Source organism: Dipodomys merriami, unplaced genomic scaffold (assembly GCF_024711535.1).
Source record: "Dipodomys merriami isolate MVZ:Mamm:240054 unplaced genomic scaffold, mDipMer1.0.p SCAF_228, whole genome shotgun sequence".
In the NCBI taxonomy this organism is placed as follows: Eukaryota; Metazoa; Chordata; class Mammalia; order Rodentia; family Heteromyidae; genus Dipodomys; species Dipodomys merriami.
The window spans coordinates 1,517,010-1,531,894 of NW_027203693.1; positions in this window are offsets into that span (position 1 = coordinate 1,517,010).

Sequence of the window (14,885 nt, forward strand, 5' to 3'; positions counted from 1 at the left end):
TCTTTTCTTTTTTTTGCTTGTTTTTTGTTTTTTGTTACCTTATATATATATATATATATATATATATATATATATATATATATAAATTTTTTCCCTTCTAAAACTTTTATTAATCTTTAATTTTTGCCTCTTCTGAAAAAATAATTGTTTTCCAGTAATTTTTTTTCTCATCTTATAATTTTTATTTTAGGAATACGTGAATGAGAGTTTTCCTTTCTTTTCTTGTCTTCTTTCTCTTTTTCTTTCATTCTTAATTATCTTTTTGTTTTTTATCTAGCTCTACTGAACTTCTGATCTTTTCTTCTCCCTTTCCCATCCTTAAAGCTTTCCACATCTCCTCTATGTCCCTCCCCTTCTCTGAACATATTCACATTCCTCTCTAAATAGACGGTCTTTTAACCTCTATAATAACATTAATTTTTACGTTTCTATTCTTTTTCTGGTCTCTCTTTATTCCCCTTTCCGTCTCTTCTTTTTCTCTCTCTCTCTACTTGCATCCTACCCAACCCATTTCCTGCACTGTGATTAGGACATAGTTAACTCTCCCTGTGCCTCCCCACACCAATCTATTCCTATTTTTTACCCACATCTCTCCCTAATCCTAATAATTTCTGGTTTTCCAAATTCTTTTCTGCGGTTCGAAGTCCTTTAACATATAGTCATTTGATGTTGAATAGATGTATCTGTTGAACTAGATTGTATCTGTAGACTATTGACTGTACAAATGCAAACTTTGGTTGATGGTTGCCTTAAGATAGTGTTCTAGCACAAAACTGGTGCAATCTTTATCTCAAATGGGCCGAGTAAGCCGGAAAAACACAAGAAAAATGGCAAATTCGGGTATCTCAATTCCCAACCTTGATAATCAGGGATTAGAACAGATAAAGAATAATCCAGAGGAGAGTTCCCAAATAGCTCTACAAACACTAATAGCAAACATGATAAATGAGAAGTTTGACAATGTACAAAGGACTCTGTATGAGCGTGATAGGGAGAGAGAGGAGGCATCCCAGAAGTTTATACAGGAACATCATAAGCGTGAGGAAGCTTCTCAAAAAACTGTCTCTACTTTCAAGGACTTTGTTTCTTGTTCTTTGTGCAAATTGTGATTTAGGGAGCAAATGAAACAAATCTATTTGATAATAAATAAATAAATAAATAATAGGCAAATTTTATGGATCACTGTAATTCTTTTCTGTGTGTGCTGGTCCTGGGGCTTGAACTCAGAACCTTGAGCACTGTCCCTGAGCTATTATGCTCAAGTCTAGTGCTCTACCACTTGAGCCAGAGCTCTATTAACAGTTTTCTTGGTGTTTAACTGGAGATAAGAATCTCATGATCTTTCCTGCCTAGGCTGACTTTGAATAGTGATCCTTAAATCTTAATTCCTGGCCAGGATGAGCCACTGGCAACTGACTTCAATCTATATCTATATATGTAACATTATATATATATATATATATATATATATATATATATATATATATATATCACTTGATTAAAGCTAGCTGCATAAAACTCTTACTTTGTTTAAAGAGACATTTAATTTTAATGGAAATAATGAGGATTTTCAACAGCTTGTTCTGGAACAATATAGGACTTTGTCATTTACTAGCGTAATGGTTTGGGGAAAATCACCAGCTTGTGGACAATAATATTGACTCTTGTATTTCCATAGTGAGTACCTAAGGATCACCTAAGAGGGTTTGGTCTGCTGCCTGGTTCTACATTCACAAGTAACATGAGACTAATTCATGTGGACATACTCCATCTCGGAGCATCAAATTATTGTTACAATTATTGGAGAGTAATAAATGTTACTCTAAGTTTTCTGCACTTCAAAATTATTTGACGAACATTTAGGTAAATGCCCAAAAGTGGGATTGCTGGATCATAGGGGAGCTCTATGTGGAGTCTTTTGAGGAAAGTCCGTACTGCTTTCCAAAGTGGTTGAACAAGTTTACACTCCAACCAACAATGCAATAAGGTTCCCTTCTGTCCACACCCTCTCCAGCAGCTGTTGTTATTAGAGTTCTAGATTATAGCTATTCTAACTGGGGTGACGTGGTATCTCAATGTTGTTTTGATTTGCATTTCTTTTATGGCTAGAGAGGTTGAACATTTCTTCATGTATCTATTGGCCATCCTTCTTTCCTCTTCAGAGAAGGTTCTCATTAAGTCTTTAGCCCACTTGTTTATTGGGCAGTTGTTTCTTTGAGGATTTGTTTTAGGGGGATTTAATTTTTTGAGTTCCAAGTATATTTTAGATATGAGACCCTTGTCTGTTGTGTGGCTAGTGAAGATCTTATCCCATTCCGTAGGCTTTCTATTGATCTAATTAGCTATGTCCTTTGCCATGCAAAAGCTCTGCAACTTCATGCAATCCCATTTGTCCAACTTTTCTTTGATTTGTTGTGTTTCTGGGTCTCTATTAAGAAAATTTCGGCCTGCACCAAGGAGGCCTAGGGTTTCTTCTATTCCATCCTGTAATGTTTTCAGAGTGTCTGATTTGACTCCGAGGTCTTTTTTCCACTTGGAATTGATTCTGGCATAGGGTGATATATAAAGAACTAGGTTCGTTATCTATAAGTAGTTAACCAATTTTGCCAGCACCATTTACTGAAGAGGCTGTCTTTCTTCCATTCTATTTTTTAGCTCCCTTATCAAAGATTAGATGGTTATAGGTCTGTGGGTTCATTTCTGGATTTTCAATTCTATTCCATTTGTCCTGAGGTCGGTTCTTGTGCCAGTACCAAGCTCTTTTGATTACTATGGCTTTATAATAGAGTTTGAAAATTGGTATTGATATTCCTCCAGCACTGTTCTTTCTGTTGAGGATCGTTTTTGCTATTCGGGGTCTTTTATTGTTCCATATGAATTTTTGGCACACTAAAGCTACCAGCACAACTATGATTATTGCAGCATTATTTACCAAAGCTAACATATGGAACCAACCCAGATGCCCCTCAGTAGATAAATGGATCAAGAAAATGTGGTATATACACACAATGAAATTCTATGCCTCCATCAGAAAGAATGACATTGCTCCATTTGCTAGGAAATGGAAAGACTTTGAAAAAATTATAACAGTGAAGTAAGCCAGGCCCAAAGAAACTTACGTCCCATGGTTTCCTTTATTTGCAATAACTAATATATGTCTGAGTCAAGCAGAAAAGGACAGATAAGTTGATGTTAGGGAAATGAACCCTAAGACATGTATTCAAATGTTTCTTTTTTCTTTCATGCGATTGTTTCTAACACATTTATAAGATTATTTCTTTGTTGTTTTGTACGTCCCTCCTCCATGGTATAACCCCTGCTTTCACTCTATTTGTTGTTGTTATAATTTGTGGAGGGGAAGGGAAAAGAACAAATCGTTTAAATAGGAATACAGGTGGATCCATTGCAACAATGAGACGTACAAATCGTTATGTCGAAAACGAACTTTACAACTTTGGTGGGGGTGGGGTGGGGAGGAGGGTTGGCTGAGGGAGTGGGGAGCAGAGGGGATGGGAAGGGGAAACAAAAGAGGAGGCTACACTGCTTGAAAAGAAATGTACTCATTATTTTGCCCAGGTAATTGTAACCCCTCTGTACAATATTTTCACAATAAAAAAATTATTTGATGACAGTACTTTTTTTCAATATTGGGGTTTGAACTCAGGACCTGTGCTTACTAGACAAGTAGACTGCTACTTGATCTATGCCCTCAGCCCTACAAAATTATGTTTAACAAACTATGCTCTGTTACCTGTTGTGAGTTTACTTGAATTAGAAAGGAATTTTTCTTGTGTTTCTTATATTTATCTCCAAAATCACAATGGGGCGGCAGATGGAATGAGATTGTTTTCTCCTGATGACCAGATTATTATGAGAATATTGTAAGGAAGCAGAAATTATTTTTCTTAGCTTCATTCCTGAATAGTACCACTGCAACATTATTGGCATATTTTTTCTGTGCTTATTTTTTTCTCTTTCGGGAAATAAAAGTTGTGCTGGAGGCTGAGTAGACCCTCTTTAACTGTGGAGCTGTGCATTGAGTCTTTATGTTTGATCATTACTTTTGAGTTAGGCTCTCACTTTCTGCCTGTATTCATCCCTGGGCATGACCCACTTACATGAGGCTTGCTGGTAGTGAGTGTAGCATATCTATGTCACGACATCCAAGGCTCCATTAAAAAGAGGTTTCATTAATTTCTTTCTATCTGTGCTGGCCTTGAGCCACGATCCCAAAAATCTCAGCCTCCCAAGTTGTGAGGATTAAAAGCATGGACCACCAATATCTGGCTTCCTTTAGACAGTTAATGGGCTATTTATAAAGATTAAATTTGTACTATGTTTACTATGCATATTACTATCATGCCTTTTGGTTAATTTTGTATATTAAGGATTTTCTTATGTCAGTAAACATGCAGAGGTGCAATGCTCATAATGTTATCATATTTCTTAATTATAGAAATATTGCTTCACTGTTGGGCCCTTTGATAAAAATAGCATTCGTTTTACAATAAATAACAATATAGCTATCTTAGTGTATTCATATTTGCTTATACTGCTTGGTTGTTTCCTTATACACTAAGCATCAAAATTAAATGCATAAAATATAAGCCTTTAAAAATATTTATCTCTAATCAATAAAATAATGTGTATTATATCAGCTTTTATTTATTTTTACCAGTGTTGAAGGTTTTTTTGTTTTGTTTTGTTTTGTTTTTGCTGGTATTGGAATTTGAACTCAAGGCAGTTGACCGTACTCAGCTTTCTTGGCTGGTGTTCTACCACTTGGGTCATGCCACCAACACATAATTTGCTAGTTATATTAATGGATTCATATTGATTTTTCTACCTGACTGGTTTAAAGCTGCAATCCTGCTGGTCTCAGCCTCCTGAATAGTCAATATCATAGTGTTGTGAGATTAAGGAGTTTTAAAAATAGGCTTGGTAGCCATTTGAATATGAGTTTCTTCTTTGACAAACTATTTGTGAAGGAGAAAAGAATCTTTCTTTTATTTTCTGGGATTGAACCTAGAGTTGCTATACTAGCCCAGCATATTTTACTACTGGAGTCTACATATGCCTTTAGTCCTGTTTTTTTTTCTTTTTCTTTCCTCAAGTTCTGTTGTTTTGGAAACAGGGTCCCACTTCCATCTTTGTCCAAGCTGGCTTTCAACTCATGATCCTCCTGCCTCCTGAGTACCTGAAAATATTTCTTGAACATAATTTATGATGTATTCATTGGAAAAGAAGTTTGATATGTAGAGATGCATAAAATATGAATTCTGTATTCAAGTAGCTCTAAATATAAAGAGAAGAGTACAGTGTCACAGGATCAGCAATGGGAACCTGGAATGGCTTCTAGGTAGGCTGAAGAAAAGTTATTCATCTTTGAGAGTGACAATCTTTTGAAGAATGAGTAGGAATTTTCCAGGGAGATAATCAACAGAAGTTTTTCAGAGCAGAAAGTGAATACTATATATGAGCAAAGGCTGGAAGCCTGGAAGAACAAATATACAGAAATTTACAAAAGCTAGCAACTGCTGAACTATAAAATAGGTTAAGAGGAGATGGAATTAGAAGACATGAAGGTGGAAAAATGGAACTTAAAAGGACTGAATGGTGATGGATGTAGTACACTTCACTGACTTGATCCTGAAGGAGATACGTAGCCCCTGAAGTCTAATTTATGACCACATAGCTAAATAAGTAGATGGCAATTTGAGTTTTTTGAATGTCTCATCTGTAGGCCAGAATCCTCTGTTTAATAATTGGCATTTAATAATTTGGCATTCTCAAAGAAACTCAATACTGATTATGTGCTAGTTATCTTAGAGACACGGGCATTATTTTAGGAAGAAGAATAATTGCCTTATCCATAACTTAATCCCAGTAGGACCCAATTTTATTTCCCCAGCATCACACACATCATTTATCTACTTAGTTCTGGAATACAGTGATATTGTTTTATGTCCCAGTCAAATCAGTGAAGCAGTTTTCATCCTACATAGATACAACATCCATGTCTTTATCCAGCCATTGCATATCATTAGATTTGGGATGGAATTAAACCATATTTCCATTATAGATACTCATTTCATCACCTTGTCCCTTGGAGGTTAAGGAGTCCCAAAGAGCCTCAGGCTAAACTATATAAATATACCTCTCTTGTATTGGTTCTGTCCCAGTAAAAACTGGAGCTATATTTGGTATAGGAGATTTGGATGGCATAGACTAATTTAAATAACAACTGACATCTAGTTATTTCTATGATTTTTTAAAAAAATAAACCTTTATATGATACATAGCATATAAATAACTAAATAGCTAGAAGAATTATCACAAATGAAGCTTCCCTTATACCCAACTTTCAGGTCACAAAATTAAATTGGAAATAAAAGTTACCCGCTTATATCTGCCCCTTCACCCCAATTTCTATCCTAACTTTTTTTTGGAGGGTGTCCGGTCATGGGGCCTGAACTCTGGGACTGGGCACTGTCCCTCAGCTCTTCAGCTCAAGGCTAGTGCTCTACTATTTGAGCCACAGCGCAACTTCCAGCTTTTTTCTTTTTTTGCTTATGTGGTACTGAGGAATTGAACCCAGGGCCTCATGCATGCAAGGCAAGCGCTCTACCACTGAGCCATCTTCCCAGCCTTATCCTAACTTTTATCACCATAGATTACCTTCTTTGTATCCATTCTGGATAATTATAATATTGTTTGATGTCTGGTGCTTCTCAACCGATTTGTCTATTTTTCCCCCCACCGGCCATTAGGTACCTTCCAGTAGTAACATACTATTTCCACTCTAAGTTCACTGGCCTGAACTACTTAATAGTTTTTGGGTCATAAGAAGCCCACTTACTCCATGTATCCAGAGTGAGGGGAAATTGAAAATGCTTGTAAACACTACTGATGACAAGCCCCACCCCCCACCATTAACTTGCACTCTGTGGAAATCTTCGGTCTTTACTTACAACTTGAAGGTCAAAGAAAAAACCCTATCAATATATTGAATGACAACAACGAATATTCCTTCTTCAACACCTCATATATTCTTGGAATTGTCATCCAAACAATTTAGCCTTCAAGTCCCCAGAGGCAGGTTTGTCTGAGAATAAGACATATATTTTCTTTTGTCCCCCAAAATCTCAAGCTAAGCACCCCTCTGGTGTATATGTTGTCTGGGAAAGGGAGTCTGGATGTTTCTTTGGTGTCTCTTAGTAATAATCATTGATTGTTTAAAAATATTCTCTACATTCTAAAATATCATATGGAATGCCAATCTTCAAAAATACCAGACAACACAAGTTTAATTTATTTCTTTTGTAATGCAAATACATCACAATGTAGATGTTTTGTAAATGTACCACAGTGTAGAATTAGTCCAACATACTAACCCAACATACCACAGTGTTTTCAGATTTAGTCTATTATATAATAATGATGCTACTTATTTTCTTCATGGTTTCTTTTTATGTATACATATGTATTTCAGTTGGACACATACACATACATGCACACACACACAAGCATTTCTACGAGTGAGATACCAGACCCTATAATGAATTAATAGTTACCCTTAAGCATCAATGTTACAAGGTAGTGTTCCACAATTGGATTTAACCTTCAGTGTCTGCAGCTGCAGTGCATTCTGCTCACATTCACATTTCTTTCCATTCTTGGCCTTCTTCAAAGTACACTGGTACAGCACTTGGTTGCTTTTTTTTAAATTTAATTTAATTGTAAGAGTGATGTACAGAGGGGTTACAATTACACAAGTAAGGCTATGAGTACATTGCTTGTCGAACATTGTTACCTCCTCTCTCACTTTCCCTCCCCGACCAAGTTGTAAAGTTCATTTCCACCATTGTGTCTTGTGAGTATTGCTGTTGCATTGGTCCTTTGTCCTTTGTCTCACCATTTTGTTAGCCCCTTTCCATTCCCCAAATCACATAAATACATACACAAGACATGGGGTACCAAAATGAAGAACAGTGACAATAGGGGATAAACTACAAGAGGGAAAATGAAAGAAAAAAGAATTTCACACAGAACATAAAAATTAAAAACAAACAAAACCCCTCATTTCCATGGAGTTCATTTCAATTAGCATCATCTTATATGGTCATATGTATGTTTGGTCATATGTACATTGAGCTACTGCGATCCTCTGCTAGGACTATCATAGACACATGCTAATTATTACAAATAAGGGAAACCATGGAGCCTATATTTCTTTAATCCTGGCTTACTTCATTTGATATGATTTTTCCCAATCTTTCTATTTCCTTATGAATGAGGTGATGGCATTCTTCCTGATGGAAGCATAGAATTCTATTGTGTATATATGCCACATTTTCTTCATCCATTCATCTACTGAAGGGCATCTGGTTTGGTTGCTACAAAGAACATAGTTGTGCTGGTAGCTTTAATGTGGCTTTGTTTGCAATTGTTTGGGTAAATGCCCTGGAGTGGGATTACTGGATCCTTAGGGGATCTATGTGGTTTCTTTTGAGGAACCTCCATAATGCTTTCCAAAGTGGTTGAACAAGTTTACATTTCCACCAACAGTGCAGTAGGGTTCCCTTTGGCCACATCCACTCCAGCATCTGTTGTTATTAGACTACTTGATTATAGCCATTCTCACTGGGTGAGGTGGAATCTCAATGTTGTTTTGATTTGCATTTCTTTTATGGCCAGAGATGTTGAACATTTCTTCATGTGTCTATTGGCCATTCTTATTTCCTCTCCAGAGAAATCTCCTTTTTATTCCTTAGCCCATTTTTAATGGGGTGGTTGTTTCTTTTTTAAAAAATAATTTTTATTGAAGTTGTGATTACAAAAATTTCACAGTACTGTGGAATTGTGATACATAGTTATAATCACAAACACATTTTAACCTTCACAAGGCAACTTGCCTTTATCATGGTCTATAAAGTTTGTGAATTTTATAAGCTTTGGCAATACAACTATGTCTTCCAAATCGGGTGATATGTACATTTCTTTACTTTTTCTTAGTGTCAGTTGTTCCCTCTTTCCCTCTCATTCCCTCCCTCCCATCACTGCCCTTGAGTTGCTTAGCTCATTTTCATCAATGTCCAGTGCAGCTGATGGGCCCCTCTGTTGTATATTTTCCACTAATTCTATGTCCTCCTCCTAGCTTCCCTCAGATGTGCACATGTATATACCATATATGAGGTCAAGAACATGAAGTCATTTAGAAATGATATGACAAATGCAGTAGTGGTCCTTTGATTCTTGTGTCGTGTTTACATTGTCATATCTCCTTTCATTTTGGATTAACATACACATATCAGGGAGATCATGTGTCATTTGTCTCTCTGATCTTGGTTTACCTCGCTTAACATGATTTGTTCTAGTTCCATCCATTTCCCTGTGAATGTCATTATTTTGTCCTTTCTAATGGCTGCATAATATTCCATTGTATACAGATACCACAATTTCTGGATCCATTCATTTGTAGTGGAGCATCTTGGTTGTTTTCATATCTTGGCTATTGTGAATAGCGCAGCAATGAACATGGAGGTGCATGTGTCCTTGTATCCTAGTTCGTGTTGCTCAGGGTAGATGTGTTGGGAGTGGTATGGCTGGGTCATAGGGGAGGTGTATATTTAGCTTTCTGAGGTGCCTCCAGACTGCTTTGCAGAATGGTTGTATTAGTATACATTCCCATCAGCAATGAAGTAGGGTTTCTCTTCCTCTGCATCCCCACCAGCATTTGTTGTTGGCTGAATTTAGGATATAGGCCATTCTGACAGAGGTAAGGTGGTATCTCATGATTGTTTCTATTTACATCTCCTTTATGGACAGGGATGGTGAACATTTCCTCATGTGTTTCTTTGCCACTTTTTTCTTATTTGTCAGTTGTGGGGCCTGAACTCTAGGCCTGGGCACTGTCCCTCAGCTCTGCAGCTCAAGTCTAGCACTCTACCACTTTAGCCACAACTCCACTTCCAGGTTTTTCTGCTTATGTGGTTCTGAGGAATCAAATCCAGGAGCTCATGCATCCAAGGCAAGCACTCTACCACTGAGCTACTTCCCAGCCCTTCTTTGACATTTTTATCTCTCCTGAGAAGTGTCTCTTTAGTTCTCTTGCCCATTTAATGATTGGTTTGTTGGATTTGAGATGGATTTGTTTATTGAATTACTTTTTTTATTTTGGATATTAGGTCTTTGTCTGATATAGTGCTAATAAATATCTTTTCCCAATTAGTTGGCTGTCTTTCTAGTTTGGTAGCTATGTCTTTAGCTGTGCAGAAACTTTTTATTTTAAGGGATTCCAATTTGTTGAGTCTTTCTCCATTTTATTGTGCCCCTGGGACTTTGTTCAGGAAGTTCCTGCCTGTGCCTATAAGTTCATGCGTCTCTCTTCTCAGATTTGATGTTTAGGTCTTTAATCCATTTTGAGTTGGTGTTAGTGCACAGTGACAGGCAGGGATCCATTTTCAGTTTTCTGCATGTGATCACCCAGTTTTCCCAGCACCAATAGTTGAAGAGGCTATGTTCCTATCACTGTGTGTCTTTGGGTCCTTTTTCAATTATCAGCTGACTATAGGTATGTGATTTTATTTCGGGATCTTCTAATCTATTTCATTGGTCTTCAGGTCCGTTTTGTGCCAAGAGCAAGCTACTTTTGTTATTACGGCTTTATAGTACAGTTTGAAGTCTGGCATCGAGGTCCCTCCCGTGTTGTCTCTTTTGCCTAGAATTGTTTTGGTTATTCTAGGTCGTTTGTTGTTTCATATGAAGTTTTGGATTTATTTTTCTATTTTCAGTAAAGAACATCATTGGGATTTTGATGGTAACTGCATTGAATTTGTATATCAACTTTGGCAGTATGGTCATTTTCACAATATTGATTCTGCCTATCCAAGAACACGGAAGGTTTTTCCATTTCTTGGTGCTCTCTTTGATTTCTTTCTTTAGGCTTTTATACTTTTCACTAAATAGGTACTTTACATCTTTGGTTAGATTAATTCCTAAATATTTTATTTTATGTGATTATTGTGAATGGAGTTGTTTCCCTGATTTCCCTTTCTGCTAGTACATTGTTGGTGTACAGAAAGGTAACTGATTTTTTGGGTTAATTTTGTATCCTGCTACTTTGCTGAAATGATTCATAAGTTCTAGGAGTTTGGGAGTGGAATTTTTGGTGTTGCTACGGTATAATATCATATCATCTGCAGAAAGGGATAGTTTAACTTTTTCCATCCCTATGGAGAACCCTTTAATGTTCTTTTCTTGCCTTATTGCTCTGGCTAAGGATTTCAGAACTATATTGAAGAGGAGTGGTGAGAGTGGGCATCCTTGCCTTGTTCCTGATTTTTGGAGAATTGGTTGTAGGTTTTCTCCATTGAGTATAATATTGGCCATTGTTCTGTTGTATATGGCTTTTATTGTTTTAAGGAATGTTCCTTCTGTTCCTATTTTCTCCATAGCTTTTAGCATGAATGAATGTTGTATCTTATCCAAGGCCTTTTCTGCATCAATGGAGATAATCATGTAGTTCTTACTTTGTATCTGTTGATGTAATGGATTGTATTTATTGATTTATATATGTTAATCTATCCCTGCATCTCTAGGATGAAGCCTACTTGATCATAGTGTTTCATTTTTTGATATGTTGATGGATTCTGTTTGCTAATATTTTATTGAGGACCTATGCATCTGTGTTCATCAAACAAATTGGTCTGTAGTTCTATTTTTTTGCTGTATCTTTGCCTGGTTTGGGGTTAATTGTGATATTGGCTTCCTAGAATGAGTTTTGGTTCTCTCCCTCTGCTTCTATTTCATGGAAGAGCTTGAGGAGTATAGGTATTAGTTCCTTTCTGAAGGTCTTATAGAATTCCATAGTGAATCAAACTATACCTGGGCTTTTCCTTATTTGAAGACTTCTGATTGCTTCCTCTTTCTCATTGTAAGATCTTGGCTTATTTGATTGATTTCTTCTTGGTTCAGTTTGGGCAACTTGTATTACTCTAAAACTTCATCCATTTCTGCTAGGTTTCCCTACCTTAGAGAGTATAGATTCTGGAAATAGTTCTTTTTGAGTGTTTGGATGTCTTGGATGTTTGTTGTAATTTTTCCTGTGACATCCCTGATCTTATTGATTTGGGTCTCCTCTCTTTTTCCTTAAGCTGGACAGAGGTCCAGCAATTTTATTAATGTATTGAAAAAAAGTTTCTTGTTAATTTTATTTATAGTTTTCTTAATCTCTACCTCATTGATATCAGCTCTTATTTTGGTTAACTTGCTCCATGTATTATTTTTAGGTTGAATTTTTTCTTGCTTTTCTAGCAGTTTTACTTGCATCATGAGATTACTTACTTGGTCTTTCTCTATTGTCTTTCTTTCTTTTTTTGGTGGGGGGGGTCCGATCGTGGTGCCTGAACTCTGGGCTTGGGCGCTGTCCCTCAGCCCTTCAGATCAAGGCTAGCACTCTATCACTTGAGCCACAGCGCCATTTCTGGCTTTTTCCCTTTTGCTTATGTGGTGCTGAGGAATCAAACCCAGGGCCTCATGCAAGGCAAGTGCTTTACCACTGAGCCACCTTCCCAACCCCTGTCTCTATTTTCTTGATGTGTGCACTGACAGTGATAAAATTGCCCCTAAGGACTGCTTTTGTAGTGACCCATATATTTCTTTAAATTCATTAAATTGTAGGAACTTTAAAATTTCTTATTTAATTTCTTCTGTGACCCAGGTGTTTCTCAGAAGTGTGTTGTCCAATTTCCATGTATTTAGTAATTTCTATGGTATGCCTTGTTACTGAGAACTAGCTTGATTTCACTGTGGTCGAATAGAATACAAGGAATTAGTCGATCTTCTTGTATTTGCTTAAATTCTTTGTACAAACTATGATGCTACTTTGGAGAAAGTTCCATGGGCTACTGAAAAGAATGTGTACTGGGTTGTTGTTGGGTTGAAAACTGAGATATTGTATCATTGAATTCAGAGGCTTCTTTACTAATCCTCTGGTTGGTAGACCTGTCCTTTGGTAAGAGCGGAGTATTAGTATCTATTTTGAGAATATTTACTTAACATATGGATGCATCAATGTTTGGAGAGTTTAAACTGATAATGGTGATATCCTCTTCTTGGATTGTTCTCTGTATTAATATAAAGTGTACTTCTTTGTCTTTTTGTGTTGATTTTAATGAAAAGTTTATTTTGTCAGATATCAGGATGGCAACTCCTACCTTCTTGCAGGGAGCATTTGCATGGTGGATCTTCCTCTATCCCTTCACTTGGAGTTTGTTTTCATCTTTGGCTGTGAGATGGGTTTTTTTTGAGGATTTGTTTGGGGGAGGGCTAAATTTTTATTTTGAAGTATTTTTTGCCAACCCTATGGCTGGAACTTTAGGCCTTGACACTGTCCCTGAGATTCATTTGCTCAAGGCTAGAACTCTACGACTTGAGCCACATCACTGCTTCAGGCTTTTTCTGTGTATGTGGTACTGAGGAATTGAAGTCAAGGCTTCACACATGCTAGGCAAGCACTCTACCACTAGGCCAAAATTCCCAGCCCCTGAGCTTTAGGTATATTTTTGATACGAGGCCCTTGTCTGTTGTATAGCTAGTGAAGATCTCCCAATCTATGGGCTTTTTATGTATCTTCCTAGATATGTCCTTTGCCATGCAGAAGCTTTACAGTTAAATGTAGTCCCATCAATCCAGTCTTTTTCTGATTTGTTGTGTTTCTGGATCTTTATGAAGTTTCTACCTGTGCCAATGATCCCTGGAATATCCCCTATCCCATCCTGCAATATTTTCAGGGTATTTGGTCTTTCATTGAGGTCTTTGATCTATTTGGAGTTGATTCTGGTACAGAGTGATACATAAGGATCTAACTTCAGTTTTCTGCACATGTAGCGAATTCTGCCAGCACCATTTGTTAAAGAGGTTGTCTTTCTTCCATCTTAGAATTTTGACTCCCTTATCAAGGAGAGATCTGTCGGATCATTTCTGGGTTTGAATTCTATTCCATTATTCCTCAGGTCAGCACTTGGTTTTAACTTACAGTTTTCTGATCCTAATTAAGTGAAGAATCATTCATACTTTATTGACTCTATACACATTTTTAGTAAAGTGTCTATTCTGATAGACACTAGTCTCTAACCGAGGTTGTTTTTGTTTTTGTTGTTGTAGGTCATGGGCCTTGATCTCTGGGCCTGGGTGCTGGCTCTCAACTATTCAGCTCAAGGCAAGCACTCTACCAATTGAGCCACAGTGCCACTTCCAGTTTTCTGGTGGTTTATTGCAGATAAGAGTCTCATAGACTTTCCTTCCTGGGCTGGCTTTGAACTGCAACCCCCAGATCTCAGCCTCCTGAGTAGTTAGGATTACCGGTGTGAACCATGGGCACCCAGCTAAGCCAAGTTTTTATTTACTCATTTTTTACTTATTTAATTTTTGAAAGTATTTCCTATATTTTGGGTACTATTACATTCCTAATAAAATGTTTATAAGTATTTTTCAACGTGATTTTGTCTCTTCAAAGTATCATGTATGTGAGAAAAGTGTTCTGCCATTAAACTATATCCCTAGCTGTGTTTGTCTTTTTTACTTACTTCATTTGATTAACAGCCACTTAATATTAATGTCACCTGCTTAATCTCTATTTGTGTTAATCCTCCCCTTTATTGTCCTTGGCTAGACCTATTTTCTCCTTCTAGCCATGGAAAGGCAATGCTGAACAAAATTGCTTTTATTCAGAAAGTTTACTTAATTTCTTTGCATCCAATAGGAAAATTAACATGGAGAAAGCACTTTGAGGGTACTGAGACACTCGGGACTGCACATGCTCAGATGGATTAAGGTATAACTTTTCTGAGTTGGATCTTTTTCAGAGCTAGGGATTCTATGCT